Source organism: Cherax quadricarinatus, chromosome 40 (genome assembly GCF_038502225.1).
Source record: "Cherax quadricarinatus isolate ZL_2023a chromosome 40, ASM3850222v1, whole genome shotgun sequence".
NCBI classification, from domain to species: Eukaryota; Metazoa; Arthropoda; class Malacostraca; order Decapoda; family Parastacidae; genus Cherax; species Cherax quadricarinatus.
Window position 1 is genome coordinate 15,303,498 of NC_091331.1, and position 15,927 is coordinate 15,319,424.

At 41.9% G+C, this 15,927-nt stretch overlaps 1 protein-coding gene across 16 annotated transcripts in view; it reads left to right on the top strand.

Moving 5' to 3' along the window:
* The window catches only part of heph (polypyrimidine tract-binding protein 1 heph), a 603,602-nt gene that overhangs the window by 472,634 nt on the left and 115,041 nt on the right, over nt 1-15,927 (top strand). The window lies entirely within an intron of this gene.

A 15,927-nucleotide genomic window follows, 5' to 3' on the forward strand; every position in this document is an offset into this window, starting at 1 on the left:
ATCCAATCATTTAAACATCCAAACAAATCATATGGGAAACAGTAAATCACTTAATTGTTAATGATAAGATACCTGAAATATTGAGCTGGTATCCACAATTTGCACCCGCATTGGCAAGATGAATGAACCTATTTGACAAGATTCTAACCTTGCCAGTGAGAAGTGTTTCATGGTAATAAAATTTGAGATTGTGTATACATATTGCATTGGGTAAATGGTTAGTTATAAAAATAAATTGTTATATATGAAATGACTAGAATCTTAAAGATATAAGTGAGGTGTGACAGACTATTGTAATATCTGGAATCCTTTTTGTTCTTATTTTCAAAACAAAGACTTCGAGAAAAAATTTAACAGCTATTGAAATATTTTTCTACTTTTTTTTTGAGAGCTCAGGTGCACAAATATTCATGTCTAGCGGCACAAAGTGTTTTGTTATACCTGGAGTTTACCTGGAGAGAGTTCCGGGGGTCAACGCCCCCGCGGCCCGGTCTGTGACCAGGCCTCCTTGAGGTAAGAGCAAATAAACAAGAACAAGAACTAGAAAGAAAATAGAAGAAAATCCAAAGGGGTGTGTATATATATGCTTGTACATGTATGTGTAGTGTGACCTAATTGTAAGTAGAAGTAGCAAGACGTACCTGAAATCTTGCATGTGTATGAGACAGAAAAATGGACACCAGCAATCCTACCATCATGTAAAACAATTACAGGTTTCCGTTTTACACTCACTTGGCAGGACGGTAGTACCTCCCTGGGCGGTTGCTGTCTACCAACCTACTACCTATGCTATATAATGTGACCAGCCTTCCTCCAAATCATAGCCCTAACAGTCGGATGTACGACTGATCCTGACGAGCCTAGTCGAAGGCCAAGCTCTGGGAATAAAAAAAAACTCACGGAACTCATCAAAGGTATAAGGTATACCTGAAATAAAACTGGGAATATGACTGTATGGTACCGTCCGCTGGATGGGTCCTAGTTTTCTTTTCATGCTTCAAAAGTTTTCGTAGTCTCTGTGTATTATTGTGTTTATAGTATGCTATAACTGTTTAAGTATGCTATAACTGTTTAATTTTTAATAATGACAATCTAACCCAACCTAAATGACAGCAAGGTAGAAAATGCAGAAACATTTTTTACTCCAGCAGAAGGCTGCGCAGACCAACCAACTGACATTAGTACAAATCCCGTAGATTTCGAAAAAGAAATGTATACCATGCCCACTCACTCAGCACCTGGACCAGATTCATGGAATGCCCTATTTATAAAGAAGTGCAAAGTACCACTAGCACGAGCCCTCAGTATTCTTTGGAAAAAGAGCTTAAATCTAGGTGAAATACCGGAAGCCTTAAAGAGTAGAGACAGCTCCTTTGCATAGGGGAGGTAGTAGAGCACTAGCTAAAAATTACAGATCAGTAGCCCTAACTTCTCGCATCATAAAAATCTTCGAAATGGTGATGAGACGACAGATTACAAATTTCATGGATCAACATTGCTCGAACCAGCATGGTTTTAGAGCAGGACTATCATGCCTGTCACAGCTGCTGAATCATTACGACAGAATTACGGAGGCGTTGGAAGACGACCAAAACGCAGATGTGATTCACACAGATTGTGCAAAGGCGTTTGACATGCGATTATGGAGCAATAGCGCACAAAATGAAGGCCATGTGCATTGCGGGGAAGGTAGACAGATGGATTTTCGGGTTCCTAACACGGAACACAAAGAGTAGTAGTAAACAGAGCAAGATCCAGCATCAGCGAAGTAAAAAGCGCAGTGCCCCAAGGGACTGTCCTGGCATCTCTGCTGTTTCTCATCCTCATAGCAGACATAAACAAAAACACCCGTCACGTTTTTGTATCATTTGCAGATGACACTAAAATAAACATGAAAGTCACTACGGTAGAGGACATTGAAAAATTATAGGAAGACATAACCAGGGTTTTCCAGTGGGCACTGGAGAACAACATGACGTTCAGCGGTGATAAGTTCCAGCTGCTTAAGTATGGAAAGAATGAAGAGCTCAAAAGGAACACTATATACAAAACTCAAGAGGGTCGCCAAATAGAATGAAAGGAACATGTAAAAGACCTGGGAATAATTATGTCAGCTGACCTTTCTTTTAAAGACCATAGCAAGACAAAGATCACGACAGCTAGGAAGATGACTGGGTGGGTATTGAGAACTTTCAAAACAAGGGAAATAATGCCGATGGTGACACACTTCGAATCACTAGTGCTCCCTCACTTAGAATATTGCTCAGTGCTGACGGCCCCGTTCAAAGCAGGAGAAATAGCAGAGCTGGAATAAATACAATTTGGAATACCCAAATTACTGAGAACGCCTTCAAGTCTTGAATATGTACTCTTTGGAGCAGAGGAGAGATGCATGATAATATATACCTGGAAAGTACTCAAGGGTCTGGTCCCAAATCTGCACACTGCCATAACAACATACTGGAGTGAGAGATATGGGAGGAAGTGCAAAATAAACCCAGTGAGGAGCAGGGGAGCAGTGGGCACAATAAACTGGACAAATATCTTCACCAGGTATCAAATCAGCCAGGCTGTGATGGATATGTCGGGTAGCGGGCCTCCAACAACAACAGCCTGGTTGACCAGGCAAGCACCAGAAGAGCCTGGCCCATTGCCGGGCTCCGAGAGTAGTGAAACTCGAAACTTCAAGGTATATCAAAGGTATAACATAATAGAAAAAAATGCTGAAAACAAGTTAGAAATATTCAGAAAAACATGGGTGTCACAGACAATAAGAGGACATTATATCAACATCCATGGGCCCCATACCACAGGCGGGGATAGAACCCGCGATCAGAGTCATTAAACTCCAGACCGACGCGCTAGCCACTGGGCTGACAGTGGTGCCTATGCTAACCTTCCTATGGTGTATAAATATACCTAGTTGGATGAATCTTATTGTAGCCAGTTGGCCCAGTGGCTAACGCGTCGGTCTGGAGTTTTATGACTGACCGCGGGTTCTACCCCCACCCGTGGTAGGGTTTGTTTGCAATCGTGTCATTACGATTTCGTGAGTCGAGTTATTTTAACATTTTACCAAAAGATACCAGAAACCGCCGGGACAAGTGTACGGTAAAGGTCTTGAAGAGGAAACTTGACAAAGTACCTCGGCCAAGTGCCGGATCAACCACGCTGCCATGAATATGTGGACCAGCGGGCTGACAGTAGCAGCCTGGTTGACCAAGGAAGCACTAGACAAGTCTGGTCCAGGGCCAGTTTGCGGGACTAGGAAAACTCCCGAAACCCATTAAAGGTGTAAGTATACCTTTACCTTTGATAAGTTTCGAGAGTCTTACTACTCTCGGAGTATGACTCGAAACTCATCAAAGGTAAAGGTATACTTTCCGGAGTTTTCGTATTACAAATAAAATTGATTATCAACGCTTTGAAAATTGTATATAAATATTAAAGTTGTACATATTACTAGTAATGTACATTATTCAAAGAGACACTTGCTGTGACATAGGAGAATAATCATCACAGGTTCATTCTTGTCCGGCATTGTGTAGAACGCTCATTCTGTGTTGTGACATCACGTGCAAACACTATATAACTCTTAACTTGCAAATATGGCGGGTTGCGTTTGGCATGACTAACGAGTGGGCGGCATTGTTATTTCTAGGCTGTTTTATTTTATATAATTACTGTTTAACATCGTACTAGTATGTGGTAGGGAATTTCTGGCATCTTTTGTTGCTAGGAAGAGTACCTTAAAGTAGTTTTCTTTACCGCTTAATTGCTTATGGTATATTACCAGAAGCGGTGGACGATACACACTTGCTGGTAATCGATAAGGGCTCGTCTGCCTTCTGCCTGCTGATACGGGCGGCGTGTAGAGAGGCAAGACAAGCGAGCTGACGGGGGATTTTTTTTTTTTTGTCGTCGACTTAAACAGGATTTACCTTTACCGCAACATCTTGTTCCTAGCTTAGTACGCTTGTGCTCTTAAGCGTGATAAGCTTACAAGCACAACCAGCGTAAATGAAAACTCAAAATAATTTCGACAACACTTTGGAAGTTGTAGTGGGTGGTATATGTCTAAATTTTGTTAGGATATTTCGACTTGCCTAGATTAACCTTAACTAATGTTGCCCAGTCCCATATATAAAACCAGACGGAGCTAATTTTATCAACAGTTTAGCAGTTCTTTGTTATACTGAGGCATATTGTATCCCAGCCATTACAATTATTTTTAAGAGCTTTCTGCTTTGGTTTCAAATGCTTTTTTTTTTTTTTAATATTAAGCAAATAGGTATTGTAATTGTGGCAAGGTTAGCGATGGTGGAGGCTATAGTCAGGATCTTAAGAAGTTTGTGAGGCTACCGCTCTTTGTTTCATGTACAACCTGTTGATTATCGATTATAGGCTAGCTGTCACCCCCCCCCTCCTTCTCTGTCGACTCCAGACCCCTACCCACTCTCCTTTATCCCCGGCCCTCCCTCACAGGGCCCAGGCCCCTACTCAGCTGGGTCTCGGCCCACTTCTTGTTACTGGACCCTCAGCCCACTCCCAGTTACTGAGCCCTCAGCCCACTTCCAATTACTGAGCCCCAATCCTTTCCCTATTTTTGGGCCCTAACCTACTCCCTATTTATGGTCCCCAACCCACTCCCTATTTATGGGCCCCAGCCCACTCCCTATTAATGGGCCCTAGCCCGTTCTACACACCGTTACAAGGCCCCTGCCCTGCACGCCTGCATTAGTAGAGTTCCAGGTTGCATTCCAACCATCATGACAGGCTTTTACGTTTTTCCCATCCTTCCCTGTCCCCTTTGTCTATTAAACAACCTTAGCCTTCTCGTACGGTTCTTCCTTCCCTCCTTGATGGCAGTCCTCCTCCGCCAATACTTTTGCTATGGCAGTTTCTCAACTTGTTTTGTTTTACCAGTCCCTCTCTCCCCACTTCTCCCTTCCTGCAGCTCGCCCAGTAGTGGTTAAAGCAGGGGAGACAGATATATATTGGCATTCTCAAGTTATTGTCGTCCAGCAGAATGGTAGAGATGGGTTGGGAACCAGGTTCTTGTAGTCTATACTGCACTCCTTTCTGTTATCACTTCTTACTTAACGGCTTCCTGTTTGATCAGCTGCTTTGGCTCTGAAAGCATCCTAGTCACTTTTCATCTGCTCCTGGCAATCTCGACTTTCTTAATCTGCTTGCCTAATCATTCTTGTACATAATACTTAAAAAGTTGAAAGAATGCATGAGTGGAAATGTTTGGAACAAGTTGAACCTGCCTAGCAAGGGCCCGTAGTCATACTGCTATAAAGAGGTTATTTCTCTGGTGGCGGTGAACAATAGTCTTCGGAGGCGTGCCATGGCTTTATATGGGTTCTTGTATAGGCTGTCCTAGCCAGACCAACTGGCTTGACGAGAGGGCAGGTGTTGTCTGTAGGGTGGCTGGCGCAATTCTGAGAGCGAGGTAGCAAGATAAAGAAAGTACAAGTATAGGTAAGACCCCAGTGGGGTGAGCTGGGAAGACGGGACAGGCGAAGAATAGCGATGGAGAGGAGTGTCTTTAGTTGTAGAAAAGCAGCTAGGCGATCGTGGGTCAGACTTCAGAATCAGGAATTGCAGGCTCGGTTGCGATGGTCTTGTGGAAGTTGGATGTCAACAGACTTAACAGGCTGGCAGTAGGTTACGTCGCAGGACAAGGCAGGCAGGGAAGAACATCAGAGGGCAGCATACTGGTGGTGTTATTTGACAAGATTAGGGTGGCCAAAGCCCTGACAGACGGTAGCACGTGGCCTAGTGGCATGAACGCGAAATAAAACCCAGAGCGGTACACTGCAGTGCTTCTCAGAGCTTGTCTTCTACTTAGCAGTGAATGTTGATTGTTCATGTTTTCATTATTGTATAACGTTTACTATCAAATTTTCCCATACAGTTGGAGAGACTTGTATTGTTCACGATACTAATCAAAGGCGTGTATGTGTGTATATATATATATATATATATATATATATATATATATATATATATATATATATATATATATATATATATATATATATATATATATATATATATATATATATATATATATATATATATATATATATATATATATATATGAGAGAGAGAGGGGGGTAAGGTAAAAAACTGGTCAGTTAGCAAGAACTCATTTAATAAAATTAAGTCCTTTCTAAAAAAATTCTCTTATACGTTAAAAAAGATATTTTTTTAATTAATATAAAAATTCATAATTTTGTACCAAAAGAACCTTAGAAAACTTCCCTAACATTTTAACAAGTGCAATTTAATTTAGTCTAATCCAACTAAATATATTTCAAATAAGTTTACAATAATTTAATAATAAACAAACACAATGAAAGGATGGGGTCCACCTCTGGTGTAAATTGTGGGACTCATAGCCTCGGAGAAGTGGATAAAAAGACTTAAGGAAGAATATTTGGATTTCTTCCTGAAGCCATTTGAATATTCCACTTTCCCCTACTACCCCATCTTTTTATTCTTTTTTACCAGTAAGTATATTTTATTACATAATATGGTACAAAAGATATGAGAGATACATATACAGTACATGAGGTGTGAGAAATACATGTCTAGTACATATTGTTACTTGTTTGTCACTGATTATAATGTGAAAAATCCCATCCAGCTCCTCAGAGCTGGGGCGCGTGCCCCAAATAAAGCAGGCATTACCCCCTCTGAACAGCAGCGCGGAGTCACTGGAATAGAAAACTAGCTGTCCTGGGATCCCAAGTTACTCTGATGAGCCTTTTGCCTAGCTCCTTAAGATGCACTCTTTCCCCATGAGCCAAGGGTCTCCGAGCCTATGGGAACAAACATTGATGAGCAAGCTGTCCGTATTTTCTAGACTTTTGGGACTCCCTGAAGCTGGCAGCTGCTCCTCCTTTCTTCCTGGTGTATTGGAGGTAGGTATCAGCCAAGGTAGATGCACATGGGTAGTTCCACACCACCTGCTTGCCGTCTGTCCAGGCTTGAAGGGTGATACTGTCTGGACGCTTTTGGCTGCCATCAGATCTGCATAGTTGAGGTGGCTCCCTTACTGCTGGGCATCCGGCTATTGTGAGGCTCCGCTTGATAATGTTATTAACCTTCTCATGTCATGCAATCTTTCCCTCGGATTTACAGTACACAAGACCATGGTACCCGAATCGGTCTACTGCTTCACTTCCTTAATTACACCTGTGTTCGGCGAGAGTAGGGGCAGCAAGTCGAAGGGCAACACCAGTTCGTTAGGTTCAAAATATTTTTTTTTTTTTGCAAATTATTGCATACGATAAGAGAAGACAATAAGTGTCGGGGGCCCATGACTGTTCAGCTGCCTCCCAGCATACATAAGAGATAGTACCAATAGACTCCTGGCTGTCTTCAGGAAGGCACTGGACAGGCACCTAAAGTCGGCACCTGACCAGGCGGGCTGTGGTTTGTACGTCTGGTTGCGCGCGGCCAACAGTAACAGCCTGGTTGATCAGGCCCTGATCCACCATGAGGCCTGGTCACAGACCGGGCCGTTGCTATTTAAGTAAAAATCGCAAGTTTTACCTATTCGACACGATATATATGACACATCGGCTGTCTCCCACTGAGTCAGTGTGACCCACAAAAGAAACAAACACTTTCACCATCATTCACGCATAATCAGTGTTTTTGCAGAGGCACTCGGATACGACAGTTCAGATGTTACTCCAGTCAGTACCCCAAACCTCTCGTTTAAAGCGCAGGCATTGTACTTCCCACCTCCAGGACTCGAATCCGGCTAACAGGTTTCCCTGAATCTCTTCACATAATATTACCCTGCTCACATTCTAACAGCTCGTCAAGTCCCAAAAGCCATTCGTCTCCATTTACTTCTATCTAAAACGCTCGCACATGCCTGCTGTATGTAAAATGTGAGTAAATGAGACGTTACGTACAAATATGTTACTCATTGTTTAGTCACATTTCAAGGGGGGATACAGGGAAGGGCTCTTTAAGTCAAGGATTTGGAGCTACCCAGTCACTGGATAACCTACCGTTTGTCATGAATATAATATTGATCATTCGTTTGTCCATTTATTTTTTCCTTCTTATTGCAAACCTTACACGTGTGGGATATTGAAATGAGCGGAAGTGAACACGAGGAGAGGCAGTGATAAGGAGGGTGTAAGTGTAGCAGTTATGGAGTGTGCTGAGGGTGAGTGAGGTGAACACAAAGTGATGGAGGTGTAGATTGAAGAGAAGACGGGTGTCCAGTGGGACAATTAATGAAGCTGAGATTGTGCCAGTAATGGCCAAGTCAGCGTGGACAGATTATTCTGGTGCGTTAACGAGGGTGTCGATGGTGAAAGGAGCAGGAGGCGGGGCCCTTGACTGGCGGTGGACAGATACTGCCTGCGTATTGTGGCCTCCTTGGGGGCATTCCATCCACTACTGACTGCTGCTGTTGCTGGCATGCTCATTTGCCCGTGTTTGAGCATGTTAGTGTAATAATCCCCTCTCTTTATTTGGTTTACATAGTGGTTATTTTCGAGTTCATTTTTTTTCTCTCCCTGGAATGAAGTAAGGTGTCATTGTTACTCCTCCATATTCTTCCTCCAGTTGCAGTGCTGTGGTGATCTATAAAAACTGATGGGAATTGAACCTTTTAACCCTTTCAGGGTCCGTCCCGTAGATCTACGGCTTTACGTTCAGGGTCCAAACCGCAGATCTACGCCATGAGCTCAGCTCACTCTGATAAACTGTGAGTGGTACATTTGGGCCTAGATATGAGAGAATACATCTATGTGGTATGTGTGCACCACATAAAACAGATCCTGCAGCACGCTGTGTATAACGAGAGAAAAAAAATGAAATCATGATTTTTCGATTAAAACAGCAACTTTACAGTGTTTTTTCGTACGTTTTTTATAGTTGTATTTGCGATTTCTTGGTCTCATTTGATAGAATGGAAGACATATTACAGAAATAGAGATGATTTTGATTGGTTTTAGCACTGGAAATGGCTTGAAACTGAGCTCAAAGTAGCAGAAATGTTAAATTTTTGCCGATATTCAAGAGTAAACGAACGACCTCACACGTCTAATACACGTCAGCTGGTGGGTCTAATATACATTCACAAATATGGTGATGATATTTATACAATTATTACAGTATTGCATAACAGTAAATCTTCTATTTTTTGGTGTGAATAAAAATTCATTATGTGAATAAAAAATCAAAATGGAATTTATTTGTAAAGCCTCAAAACATAACTAATGAACAGAGGAAATGTTAGTTTAGTTCCAGGAATACCTACATTGTTCATTCTGGACCCTATTTTGAAATTGGAATATTTTGAACTTTGTGTTAAATTGTCCAAATTAACAATTTCCGATCACTTTATTTTGTAGTTGAAACAGTTGACTAGGCGATTTCTTGTGCTCAATCGATAGAATAGAAGTAATACTAGTGAAATAGCTAAGAATTTGGTTGATTGGAATAATGTAATTGGCCTAAAATGGGAGTCAAAGTCGGCAAAATCGCCGATTCATAAATATCGCTGACACATCAAAATTCGCGAGAGCATAATTTCGTCAATTTTCCACCAAATTTCGTACTTTTTGTTTTATTACCTTCACAAAAAGATTCTCTACGATTTCATAAGAAAAAATAACAAATTTTTTTTTTTAAATTCTTGGACACTGGTGCGTGACTCCAGATTTGGGCCTTGGACCCTGAAAGGGTTAAGTCAGCCATACAGTACATCTGGTGGAGGTATTACTGGAGGTAACCTGCAGATCCAAGTTCACCCTTGTGTGTTACTAGCTGAATGCTGTTCTGATAGGCTTTTGGTAATTCCTTGTGAACAATACTTTAAAGGATGGTCCCTGAGAAAGTTGGCACTGCTTGTGGAGTAGACGACCCTTCAGAGGTGTGCAACACTTATTGAGGGCTTTCCTCTATTTCTAGCACGGGGAGCTACAGTCCTGAGTTCCAGGCCCAAAGACTTCATTACGGAGGACACCGGGAACCTTGTGATCTATTGTTTGGGATGGGAAAATTGTCATCTGCTGGAAACCGCCGGGACAAGTGTATTGATACAAAAATCGCTTGAGGGGTCAGAACATACAGGAGGAGATTGAAATAGCTTGAATCCATGCTTGAGGCTCACTGACGTGCCCGGGCTGGGAAAGAAACATGGCTTATGAACCAGGCTGCCCAGTCTGTGTGGCCGAGTGGGCTAGAGCGCTGCCTGGGAATCTTGATCGTCCCTAGTAGTAGCTTCGAATCCTGCTGACTGCGATCTTACTGTGTGTGGGTGTGGGTGTGTGTGTAACAATTCGCAAACAGACGAAATTATTTACAAATATTGTCTCTACCTCCACAGCAGGACTCGAACCTGCTAACTCTATATCAGAGTCCACAGTACTTTACCACTGAGCTAGACCCAAGAAAAGTATGGGCGCTTAGCCGAAGCTGAGCGATGTTACCCCATACCCTGGTCACAGACCGGGCCGCGGGGGCGTTGACCCCCGGAACTCTCTCCAGGTAAACTCCAGGTAAACCCCTGGGCACCAAGCTCGTTTTGAAAGTTACTTCATCGAATCCTGCCACATGCAGTGGACAACGAAAGAGATTTGAAATGCTAGTTAGCAGGTTCGAGTCCTGCTGTGGACGTAGAGACAGTGTAAATAATTTCGCCTGTTTGCGAATTGTTAAGAATTTCAAATCTCTTTCGTTGTCCACTGCATGTGGCAGGATTCGATGAAATAACTTTCAAAACGATCTTGGTGCCCGGGGGTATGGGGTAACATCACTAAACTTCGGCTAAGCGCCCATACTTATCTTGGGTCTAGCTCAGTGGTAAAGTACTGTGGACTCTGATACAGAATTAGCAGGTTCGAGTCCTGCTGTGGAAGTAGACAATGTGTGTATATATATATATATATATATATATATATATATATATTCTTCTTCTTTCTTCTTTCAACACACCGGACATATCCCACTGAGGCGGGGTGGCCCAAAAGGAAAAACAAAAGTTTCTCCTTTCACATTTAGTAATATATACAGGAGAAGGGGTTACTAGCCCCTTGCTCCTGGCATTTTAGTCGCCTCTTACAACACGCATAGCTTACGGAGGAAGAATTCTGTTCCACTTCCCCATGGAGATATATATATATGTATACATATATATGTATATATATATATATATATATATATATATATATATATAATATATATATATATATATATATATATATATATATATATATATATATATATATATATATATATATATATATATATATATATATATATATATATATATATAAATAAAGTTAGAGTATGTAAGAAAGAGGGAAATTATTTCCCAGTAAAAGTAGGCCTTAGACAAGGATGTGTGATGTCACCGTGGTTGTTTAATATATTTATAGATGGGGTTGTAAGAGAAGTAAATGCGAGGGTCTTGGCAAGAGGCGTGGAGTTAAAAGATAAAGAATCACGCATAAAGTGGGAGTTGTCACAATTGCTCTTTGCTGATGACACTGTGCTCTTGGGAGATTCTGAAGAGAAGTTGCAGAGATTGGTGGATGAATTTGGTAGGGTGTGCAAAAGAAGAAAATTGAAGGTGAATACAGGAAAGAGTAAGGTTATGAGGATAACAAAAAGATTAGGTGATGAAAGATTGGATATCAGATTGGAGGGAGAGAGTATGGAGGAGGTGAATGTATTCAGTTATTTGGGAGTGGACGTGTCAGCGGATGGGTCTATGAAAGATGAGGTGAATCATAGAATTGATGAAGGGAAAAGGGTGAGTTGTGCACTTAGGAGTATGTGGAGACAAAGAACTTTGTCCTTGGAGGCAAAGAGGGGAATGTATGAGAGTATAGTTTTACCAACGCTCTTATATGGGTGTGAAGCATGGGTGATGAATGTTGCAGCGAGGAGAAGGCTGGAGGCAGTGGAGATGTCATGTCTGAGAGCAATGTGTGGTGTGAATATAATGCAGAGAATTCGTAGTTTGGAAGTTAGGAGGAGGTGCGGGATTTCCAAAACTGTTGTCCAGAGGGCTGAGGAAGGATTGTTGAGGTGGTTCGGACATGTGGAGAGAATGGAGCGAAACAGAATAACTTCAAGAGTGTATCAGTCTGTAGTGGAAGGAAGGCGGGGTAGGGGTCGGCCTAGGAAAGGTTGGAGGGAGGGGGTAAAGGAGGTTTTGTGTGCGAGGGGCTTGGACTTCCAGCAGGCATGCGTGAGCGTGTTTGATAGGAGTGAATGTAGACAAATGGTTTTTAATACTTGATGTGCTGTTGGAGTGTGAGCAAAGTAACATTTATGAAGGGGTTCAGGGAAACCGGCAGGCCGGACTTGAGTCCTGGAGATGGGAAGTACAGTGCCTGCACTCTGAAGGAGGGGTGTTAATGTTGCAGTTTAAAAACTGTAGTGTAAAGCACCCTTCTGGCAAGACAGTGATGGAGTGAATGATGGTGAAAGTTTTTCTTTTTCGGGCCACCCTGCCTTGGTGGGAATCGGCCAGTGTGATAATAAAAAATAAAATATATATATATATATATATATATATATATATATATATATATATATATATATATATATATATATCTATATATATATATATATATATATATATATATATATATATATATATATATATATATATATATATATATATATATATATATATATATATATATATAAAAGATGGCATATACAGTACATGAGATGTGAGAGATACATGTCTAGTACATATTGTTACGGGTTTGTCACTGATTATAATGCAAAAATCTCATCCAGCTCTTCAGAACTGGGGCGTGTGCCCAAGATACAGCAGGCATTACCCCTCTGAACAGCAGCGCTGTGTCGCTGGAGTAGAAAACTAGCTGCCCTGGGATCCCTAGTTACCCTGATGAGTCTTTTGCCTAGCTCCTTAAGGAACTTAGATGCATTCTTTCCCCATGAGCCAAGGGGCTCTGAGCCTATAGGAACAGACATATATTGATGGGCAAGTTCTCCATATTTTCTAGACTTTTGGAACTCCCTGGAGCTGACGGCTGCCCTTCCTCCCTGGTGTGTGTGTGTGTAAACTGTATCAAAGGCAGAAAGTGCAGAGGGGAGTGAGTTACAATCTAAGAAAGACAAAGAAACCCAACGGAAGAACACAGGTTATACAGCACATATGACGATGGAATGCAGCGAACTGGTTCCAAATATATTCAGACCGAACATTCAACATGCCACAATGCCGACGTTGGAGACTAGAAATACAACCACCAAGAACTATATCACACGATGGTACAGTATCAGTGGTACTAACAAATCCATACTAAATCAAAACATCCCAAATGGTTTTTCTGCCTTTCTTTTTGTAAACATACAGGGTTTGAAAACAAACAGCAGTACAAAATTAGCTCCAAAATTAGCTGTGAAAGCTCCAAAAATTGCATTCGCAGAGACGAATGCAATGTTTGGAGCTTTCACAAAAACACACACAAGGGATGTTTTGAAAGGTGAGTTAGCAGTTAAAAACTACAATATTTTTGGATGTGACAGAGTAAATAGGTCGCAGGGAGAAGGGGAACTGTATATGAAACACACGTTTTGCCGTCCAGAACTGTTTAATTCATCAAGTGGCACAGAAGTAGTTATAGGTATTAAGTTGGAAAATAGAAATCTAGTAGTTACCCTGGCTGTGGAACACATTTTGATTAACTGCCCACGACTTTGGGCTTTTCACTTTTTTTTTTATAATTACTGGGGTACTTGTAGGGATCTCAGGGAACTTGCAACTTAATGGCATTTTTAACCGCTGCTGGTTATTCTAGCTTGGTGTAATAATTTTTTGTTTTATTCATGCTAGTTTTTTATTGGTTGCTAATTAGGTTTTGGATGTTTTGTGTGTGCGCGTTGTTTATATCTGTATTGCTAAGGCTCTTTAAATCTCAAAATTACTCTCATATCTTTTACCAGTAATTAATATTTCACTTAAACTTTTACATTACTGATAAATGTCCTTGACCTTGTCATAACTAGTCTTCAAACTTTATATAATTTTCTGAAATGTTTGTTCTTTTATTCATGCTGCTGCTTCGTTCGGTGATAACTCCCATTCTCCGTTCGATCCTCATCTCTCTTCACATATCCTCTTGTTAGCCAAATAAAGGTCATGGATGATAACTGACATACCCCTTCTCATCAATACTTCATTTATAACTACGTTAATCAACATAAATTGGTGGATTTTGTAAAAGAATAAGGTGAGCATGAGAAACCATACCACGGGCGGGGATAGAACCCTCGATCAGAGTCTCAAAACTCCAGACCGTCGCGTTAGCCACTGGACCAGCTAGCCACAATAAAATTCGTCCAACTAGGTATATTTCCACACCATAGGAAGGTTAGTATAGGCACCACTGTGACCACAAATGCAAGTTTTTACAGTCGAATCTTCAGCTAGCTTGGCCGTGATGAACTCTAGCTCAAGCCCCCTCAAAACCGTCAACATGACTCACGAAATCGTAATGACACGATTGCAAACAAACCATACCACGGGCGGGGATAGAAGTCGTGAGTCATGTTGACGGCTTTGAGGGGACTTGAGCTAGAGTTCGTCACGGCCACGCTAGCAGGAGATTCGTCCGTAAAAACCTGCATTTGTGGTCACAGTGGTGCCTATGCTAACCTTCCTATGGTGTAGAAATCTACCTAGTTGGATGAATCTTATTGTGGCTAGCTGGTCCAGTGGTTAGCGTGACGGTCTGGAGTTTTGAGACTCTCTGATCGCGGGTTCTATCCCCGCCCGTGGTATGGTTTGTTTGCAATCGTGTCATTATGATTTTTGTGAGTCGTGAGCATGAGTAATGCATGCTGTAATTTACCCTCACGGTCTGGTCTTTGGGAGCGGACGTTAAAAATGGTTTCCCTCTTGCTTCTCCAGAGGTGCTCGTGTCTAGTGTATGGTAAGTGTTTGAAATTCATTTGCGCCTTCAAATGTTTGATAAATTTAATGTGAATGGGTTGATAATTAGCCGTCTGTTAAGTGTTTGCTGATCTCTTACTCGACATGTATTATTGATCACTTCCAAACTTCATGTGGGGGCACAAAACGATTGGCGCTAGATTGAAATTGGAGGCGTGAGTGGTGGGTAGGGAGCTCTTGAACTTTATGCATGGGAGAGTGGCAGTGTAGTGCTCTCTACTTCGTTGCCACCCTTTGGATCACTGGATCCCGCCCTGCCTTCACATCACTCGGTCATCTCCGTGTTGCATCTTTCACCCTCTCTCCCAAGCTTTCTCTGCTTGCTGCCAGCTCTTAAACTAAACACCAGAGTTTCCGTCCTCCCATCACGTTTTCTCTTTTCTCAGTGTTCTCTTACATTGGCTCTAACAGCACTCCTTCCCCAGTTCTGGTCCTTTTATCTCTTCCCCTCTTTATTCTTCCTCCTCCCTCCTGTTCTTTGTTATCCGATATTGAGCCTCGGTCACCTTTGTCATCTGGCTCAGTGCATCTACACCTTTGTTACCTGAAACTGCTGAGCTCCTGCCTTTATTGCTGCCTCTTACCCGCCTTCCTTGAATTCCCCTGGAGCGAGTCTACTGGTGGGTAGCGTGTAGTGAGGAAGTGATGGCACTCGCTGACACTGGTATGGGAAGCTGGGGAACTGACACTGACATGAGAAAAAAAATAGATTGGAAGGGGGGGGGGGGGCGATATGTGACGCTAACATGCCATGGGAGTTTGGTGTGTAGGATGAGTGTTGCAACTGACATGTGGTGACCATGGCAGATTACAGAATGGCTGGAGGCGTGAGCAGTAGAAATGGGGACGATTAGATCACATGAATCGGAATGGGATAGAACAGACTAGCCTGGAGGTGGAACTGGTCAGCCACTAACCAGATACAGTTGCTAGAAGATGCAAAA